The 8,317-nt window shown below is 42.8% G+C and overlaps 1 pseudogene; it reads right to left on the bottom strand.

Annotated features, from left to right (window-relative positions):
- Positions 1 to 1,495: 1,495 nt before the first annotated feature.
- Positions 1,496 to 7,327, bottom strand: LOC123484507 (annotated as a pseudogene).
- Between the last annotated feature and the right edge of the window lie 990 nt (positions 7,328 to 8,317).

Below are 8,317 nucleotides of genomic sequence, written 5' to 3'. Positions count from 1 at the left end.
ATACCTGTAATTATTTTCATCCAAACTAGAAGAGAGCAAAAACAGCCACCACTGACGCGGAAAGTGACATCACCAACCACAACTTATTACAGTTACTTCCCCCCCTATGTAATTGTACAGCACAAATTATCATATAAGAATATAATAGAAGGTTTGAGTGTATTTCAGTGTAACCTAAATACTAAAAACATAATATTCTGCAGTATTTTCTTCTTCGCTTATCAATATTATCATAATGCATGAAATAACTTTATTGATAACAATTTTCCTCTGGGGGTAAATAAAGTTACATTCAATTCAATTTTGTGCATAAAGTAAAACAATCAAACAGGAATGTGATGAGATCCAATGAGGTCAAAAATTACTTTTATTAGAAGGGGTTAGCGGAAATAGCAATTTCAGGCAAGACATAAAAAACGGTTGCAGCATTCAACTCTTAGTAACTCTGTCAAAAAATCACATGTTCTACCACATTTAATGTCATTTAAATTTCTCCTTTTGACATAATATAAATAAATACTCTATTCAAGCTCAATTTATTTTGAGAGTCAATTACAAATGGTTTCCCTCATACAAAAAATATTGCTATGCTCTCACATCAAACTATAGCATTTTTCTGTGCCATGTTTCAAATTAATACTTTAATTCTTGGCCAAAAAGTAAAGTGATAGGTCTTACCTGCATAGAAGTCACAACATATTTTTTTGTTTTCTGTCATCTACAAAAGCACTCGGAAACTTTCCCTCTTGGAATGTGTTCATAACAGTGATATCATTGTTAATGGTTTAAAAAAATTGTTCTCATCCCCTACTCTACAAATACCACTATCAGCTATACAGTATCTAACATACAGTATCACAGAACATCCACATATTTATAGATCCAGACTTGCTCTACCTTGGTCTGATTTAAAGACAACATGAACTATCCTCCCCTTCCATCTATGACATATGGACATGGAAGGACAGTGGTCCATCCTCACTTTTATTTTTTTAGTCAATTGCATCTTTTGTAGTAGAATGGTAGAACCAGCCTGATTGCTGGGGATTCACCATTCTGTTTACTGCACATATACATTTGGGCTTTCTCCAATAGATGGGGGTTTGGAATAAGCCAAGAAATGGACGGGTCAAATCAGCATCTTCTAGAAAACTCCACCCTCAAAATCCTGTGCTTTGAATTAGGTTGTCCTTTTGATTGGCTTAAGGTGATCCAATCACTGACAAGGGTTAGTTTCGAATTGCCTCTGATTACAGACATAGGCTCTGAAACAGTTTCAATAAGGAGCAATGCCAGACTGATATGTTAAGCAAAATAGAATGGTGAACACAGCGGCCAGGCTGGTTCCACCAGGCTGGAACTTTGCAGAGCATCCCAAAAACATACGAAGCTTAAATCTCTCTTCTGCCGATTAAGGTATGTGGTTCTGCCATTATTGAAGGTGATTTTGTTAAATGCTTTTTTAATCTGCTTCTTGTTGAGGCACAGATTGGGCTCAGAAGAGCAGGTTGAGATCCAGTGTCCTCTGCAGAGGGGGAAATGGGGGAATGTCAGAATTTAGAATTGTGGACACTGTTATCGGAATCACGAAATATTACATCTTTAAAGAGTATAAATACAGGTCTATACTATCAACTATGTGTGAAAAGCACATGACCATGGTCCTTCTGTAAGCTAGCAATAATGCAGCATTCATTCATTCGTACTCAAATCTAACTACTACAACTATCACAACATTGGCAACATCATGTCAAGCCTCATTCTTTGGTCATTGAATTGGTTTCACTTTGTATAAGGGAAGCTACGGACGCCACTCACCATCCTTGATGCCGAAGCAGTTGGCCCACCCCCCTGAAGGACACCTGTTTGTCTTTGTCTGCGCTACACTCCTGGAAAAAGCGGAAGGTGCAATGCTCTATGGGGACCAACGGAACCTCAGAGGGGCCGCCAGCTAGAGTGGGATAGGAACCTGGATAGGAACACCAGTGTCATGTTCATAAGCCTTTTGCAATGGAAAAACGCTTTGAAACATTATTGCAACAGAAAACAAAAATGAGCATCTCTTATTGCTTCCCTGTTTCACTCTGTTTTATTCCGTTGGGGGCTTGGGAGAAATGGGGGAGTCTGACCTCAAAAAACTGCAACTGAACCGCAAGGAGACTTCTCAGTGGTAAAATTACGTTCTGGTTATTTTTCGGGATTATGACAAAAAATATATTTATCCTGAAGTACTGTGTACCTGTCAGGAAGGGTGCTGGTCCATCTGGGCAAACTGCCAGTGCACGGGATAGATGTACATGTTGGTAGTTCTTCTCAAAGTCCTGGGCCAGCAATAATCAATGGGGGTGGTACGCTGCATGGAGGCGCCCTCTCACTCGCGTGGATTTTTTCTCACCTGGGAGATTGACATCATCATCGGTTTTATGGTCACACATTAATAATAAAGTTGGTATTGAATTGAATATGAATATGTGCTAACAAGATCCTAATTCGAAAATCACTTGTATAGGCACTGCTGATTTTTGGCGTTTGAGATACACTGCCGGTCAAACGCTTTAGAACACCTACTCATTCAAGGGTTTTTCTTTATTTTCTATATTGTAGAATAATATGAAGACATCAACCCATGAAATAACATATACGGAATCATTAGTAACCAAAGGCTAAAGTGTTAAACAAATCAAAATGTAGTCTATTTGAGATTCTTCAAATAGCCACCCTTTGCTTTGATGACAGCTTTGCTAAATTTTTGGCATTCTCTCAACCAGCTTCATGAGGTAAAGTCATTTGGAATGCATTTCAATTAACAGTGTGACTTCTGTGCAAAAAGTTAATTTGTGGAATTTATTTCCTTCTTAATGTAGCGTTTGAGCCAATCAGTTGTGTTGTGGACAAGGTAGGGGTGGTATACAGAAGATAGGCATATTTGGTAAAAGACCAAGTCCATATTATGGCAAGAACAGCTCAAATAAGCAAAGAGAAACGACAGTCCATCATTACTTTAAGACATGAAGGTCAGTCAACACGTGAATATTTCCAAGAACTTTTAAAGTTTCTTTAAGTGCAGTCGCAAAACCATCAAGCGCTATAATGACACTGGCTCTCATGAGGACCGCCACAGGAATGGAAGACCCAGAGTTACCTCTGCTGCAGAGGATAAATTCATTAGGAGTTACCAGCCTCAGAAATTGTGGCCCAAATAAATGCTTCGCAGAGTTCAAGCAACAGAACATCCCAGCATCAACTGCTCAGAGGAGACTGTGTGAATTAAGCCTTCATGGTCAAATTGCTGGCAAAGAAACCACCACTAAAGGACGACAATAATAAGAAGAGACTTGCTTGGGCCAAGAAACACGAGTGCAATGGACACTAGACCGTGGAAATGTGTTCTTTGGTCTGGAGTCCAAATTGGAGATTTTTTGGTTCCAACCTGTGAGAGACGTGGTGTGGGTGAACGGATGATCGCTGCATGTGTATTTCGCACCATAGTGCCATGGGAGGAGGAGGTGTTGTGGTGTGGCGGTGCTTTTGCTGCAGACACTGTATGTGATTTATTTACAATTCAAGACACGAACTAAAACCAGCATGGCTACCACAGCATTCTGCAGTGATATGCCATCCCATCTGGTTTGGGCTTAGCGGGACTATCATTTGTTTTTCAACAGGACACGACCCAACACACCCTCCAGGCTGTGTAAAGGGCTATTTTACCAAGAAGGAGAGTGATGGAGTGCTGTATCCGATGACCTGGCCTTCACAATCCAAACGACCTCAACCAAGAATTGGAGATGCTTGGGGATGAGTTCTGACCGCAGAGTGAAGGAAAAGCAGCCAACAAGTGCTCAGCATATGTGGGGAACTCCTTCAAGACTGTTGGAAAAGCATTCCAGGTGAAGTTGCTTGAGAAATGCCAAGAGTGTGCAAAAGCTGTCAATACAAGGCAAAGGGTGGCTATTTGAAGAATTCCCAAATACAACATATATATTTTGGATTTGTTTAACACTTTTTTTGTTACTAAATGATTCCATATGTGTTATTTCATAGTTTTGATGTCTTCTACTATTATTCTACAATGTAGAAAATAGTAAAAATAAAGAAAAACCCTTGAATGAGTAGGTGTTCTAAAACTTTTCAATCCGGTCATGTGATATGCAAAGTATCAATCACTAAGAATGCAGTTGGTTAAACTTCATAAAGCTCTTTTATAAGAATATGAATTATTTAGAAAATATAAATAATGGAACTATCAATGAACTACTTAGAACCCCTTTATATATGATATGTCTAATGTAAAGTGTTACCCTCATATTTTAATCTTGATAGTTAAGGGTGTCCATACAAGGGTTTTTTCAAATCATGATCCAATGATATTCAATTAAATAAATGTATTTATACCTGATGGGCTTGGGGGTGAGGAAGCCAGGGGACATTGAGAGTCATGTTTAGAGAGCTGCAGCAAGACGTTCTTCAGCCAGTCGCGCATACGCAGAGGAAACTGGACCAGTTCGGCATTCAGTACACGGTGCTAATGACTAACAGAGAGAGCAAGGTAGTGGAAGAAAGAGAGAGAGTGAGAAAGAGAGGGGGGGGGAGAGGCAAGGAAAGACGAAATTAAATATAGAGTGAGAAACAGACGAGAGAGAGAAAGAAAAAAGAAAGGGAGTGGAAGAAATTGGACAAGAGGTGTTATACTTTAGGTTATTTCAGGTTAGTTACTGTATTGGTCAGAAACTGTAGAGGTGGTCTGACTATAGCTGCCCTACATTTGTGCAGGGTCCAGTGTAGTCCAGGTGAAGTCTATGGCCTCTCTTGGTGCCTTCCAGGTTGCACTTAGTGGCAAAAGAGCTCACAGGATGTGTCGTAGGTGACATTGTCAGTTCCACATACCTGCATGGAAAGATACATTACTTCATGTGTTATGGATTTCACAAAGGAAATACTTCAGTTAAAGATCTTGTAGAGATCCTGCTCATTGTAAGCAACTAAGCATCACAGCAGAGTTCCAATAGAGCTAACTCTATTGGGACTGAGGCTAGTGTACCTGGGTCTTAGGAACAGAGGTCTGTGCAGATAAAATTCTAGCCAGAACCAACAGCTCCCCAACATTACTGGAACATCATGTCAGGGCTGTACCATTGCCAGATTCTTGGCATATTTCCTTCAAGTTTCCCGAACAACAGATGTAGGATCAGATACCCTATCCAAACTTCTAACTTTTATAGAGGCATAGTTCTGTGGTACCGATCTTATCAATTTCTGTGGCCCACAGTTCCTGTCCCCAGTAGCAACTTTTCCCAAATTTTAGTTGAACTCCTTTCGTATAGTGTTTATATTTATTGGACAGGATAGAGCGAAAAGGAAGGAGTAGAGAGAGAAAGTAAGCAGAGCAGTGGGTCGGATTCAAACCCATGCTCGTAGAGGGCAGCACATACTGTATAGTATATATAGATCCAGAGGCAACGATTCAGCAACTCTGAACCCCCCCAAGGCCACCCCCAATGACCACCGTTCATACTCACATAGATCATAGCCAGTGACACTCTGTGGGCAGGCAGAAGGCTCCTGACACACACACATAGGCTTCTCCTCCCCGTTGAGTTTACAGGTCTTTCCACGCTTACAAACGGAAGTTCTCACAAGGGTCTAAAAGAGAGAAAAAAATTGCCTAAAACACACTCATGCCCTATAACTTTATAATAGTGGAAACATTGATGTGAAAAAAACTGTTGTTTCTTTTTCTGCTAGATTCCCTAAGTCATTGTATTAATACATTCTTTCATGTGTTATTCAAGTTTTAATCATGTCTTAATCATAATTTATGCAGGTATGTACTTCCAGTGATTATAGATGTCAATGGGAAACCCCAGCACTACCACCACAGCCATTACCCCTGCATTCCATTGCCATTTGAGTTTGGCAGTGCCCGAATTCAATATGAGCTCTCTCATTGACGCCTTAATCCAGTCCGGAGACGAGATGGGGTTTGTTTTGGTAGCGGCGGTGAATTGGAGTGGCACTATTCTTCTGGGAGGCTAGTGGAAAAGGGCCCAGTCAGCAGATCTAGTGTGTGTGTTGTGTGTGTGTGTGTGTGTGTGTGTGTGTGTGTGTGTGTGTGTGTGTGTGTGTGTGTGTGTGTGTGTGTGTGTGTGTGTGCGTGAACCTTGCTGAGATTGACACTAACCAGCAGCAGAGGCTTGGGGTCTGTATAGGCTGGGCCGCAGATAGGGCCTGGCGCTGGGGTAGAGATCCACTGTCGCTCTGATCTGGACTGGGTTCATTCCCACCAGAGGAGCCTGGGTAGGAAACAGAAGATGAATCACACAATAGAGGTCAACAAACCACCCACAAATGTTAATAGATCAAGATGTGGGATGTATTTTTAAATGACACCCTATTTCCTATACTGTATAGTACACTAATTTTGGGAAGCTCTGGGAATAGAGTAGATCCATCCATGGATCATCGAAGTTTAATTTCAAATAGGTCACTCGCAGAAAAGGGCCTAGCTTTATGTAGGTTTACATGGTTCAATGGTAGGTTTCAGTTTTAGGATGACAGTGTATAATACTATGGGCTATATGTGATGAGTGTTACCCATGATTCCCTGCTCTTCTTCTCTTGGGCTTGTGGGACAGTATTGTCGGTGGTGTGGTAGTGCTCCTTCTCCTCATCCCCTGGTGGCTGGGACTCTCTCTCCTGGCGGTGCCTCGGTTTTTCTGTGGGGGCTCCTACCTTGGTTCTTCCTCTGCTTCCTGGCTTTGCCTTTGGTACTGGCGCCTCCATGCGCTCTTCTCCTCCCCTCTCTCCCCCTTCTACAAAAAGACGTGTCCCGCAAGATCCACACTGTTTTTGTCTCCTGGAGGTCAGCGCCTGTGACTGGGCGTCTTGTTTATTGGTCACTCCTTTTCTTGGGAATCGCCATTGGAACCTTTCTCCTGGTCCTTGCTTCCTCAGGAGTGTTGTCCTGGCCGAGCACTTCCTGGCTCTCAGAGCCTCGCCGCCTAGTGTGTCCTGCAGAGACTCATAGTCATCTGTGGCAGTGGGGCTTCCTTTGCGGTTGTTTTTCTTTCTCCCTTTGCCTCCTCTTCCTTATTTGAGAGGAGCTGGGCGTCTTCGGCGAGGGGCTTCCCTTCCTCCAGCCTCGGTCTCAGGGGCTGTATTGTCACTGTCCGGCGTAGTCCAGCATCCACTGGAATCTCCGACAGTGTTGCTGTCCAACTCTCTGACTTCAGCCTCTTCCTCCACCCACTGTCCCCGACCACAGGTCCCTCTTCTTCCTCTTTCTCTCCCTCTCTTCATCCTCAACTGACTCCTCTTCATCCGCCATCGCCCCACCTTTTCCGCCTTTTCTCTGCCTCCCCCCTCCACCTCTTCCTCCTTCTCCTCCTCCACCACCTCGCCATCCTCCTTCCTCCTTTCCAAGTCTCCCCTCCGCTTCTTCTCCCTCCTCCTCTTCCTCTTCCTCTTGGGATTGTGTCTCCTCAGACTCGATCTTTCCTCCCTCCTCTTTTTCTTCTTCCTCCTTTTTCACACCTCTTCTTCCTCTGACTCCCCTGGAGGAGGTCCACCAGTGCCTTATCGCCCAGCAGGACAGGGGTGCTCCTCTCACCACTGTCGGACACCCTAACACCCCTTCTCATGGGTGGAGGGGACCCACATTAGCGTTAGTCATTGGGACCCACATTAGCGCTAGGGATTGTCCTCGTAGCTCATGTCCTCATCCTCCTGCTCCTGACTGCTAGACACGAAGGTCATGAAAGCCGCAGGACCGCCCTCATTGGCCTCATCGGGAACAATGTCCTTTAGCAGAAGGGGAAGTGTAAAAAGTCAGTACAACTCAAAATGAAACATTTCTGGAAAAACGTTTGTAGAAATATAACAAAAGATATAGCCTCTGGACAAACGCTTGCCATAAATATAATGAAAGGTAAAGTTTCTGGGAGAATCCTTGTAAATGTGTTCTGTTTTAATAGAGATGGGGTTTACTTACAGTATGGAACCTATTTAAAATACAGGAGTTGGATGCACTTTACCTTCTCTTTAGCTGTGTGTGAGGACTTGGATAAAGCTTGATGTTTGCCGTGAGGGTTTGCGTTTGATCTTGGGAGTAACAAAGAATTATTGATAAAATATCATTAGACTTGTGGTTATTCAACAGGGCTAGCAATGATTGGCATCATACATTTTTATTAAAAAGCTGTTTCATAAAGCAAGAGTGGATTTATCAGTACTTACAGACACAGCAAATGCTGAGGCCACTAGGCGAAGGAACAGTAAACGGGCCCTCATACCTATAATGGACACCAAATTTAATGGC

This window comes from Coregonus clupeaformis, chromosome 5, assembly GCF_020615455.1.
Source record: "Coregonus clupeaformis isolate EN_2021a chromosome 5, ASM2061545v1, whole genome shotgun sequence".
NCBI classification, from domain to species: Eukaryota; Metazoa; Chordata; class Actinopteri; order Salmoniformes; family Salmonidae; genus Coregonus; species Coregonus clupeaformis.
The sequence above is the reverse complement of the archived record's forward strand: the minus strand, read 5'-3'. Positions and strand labels throughout refer to the sequence as shown.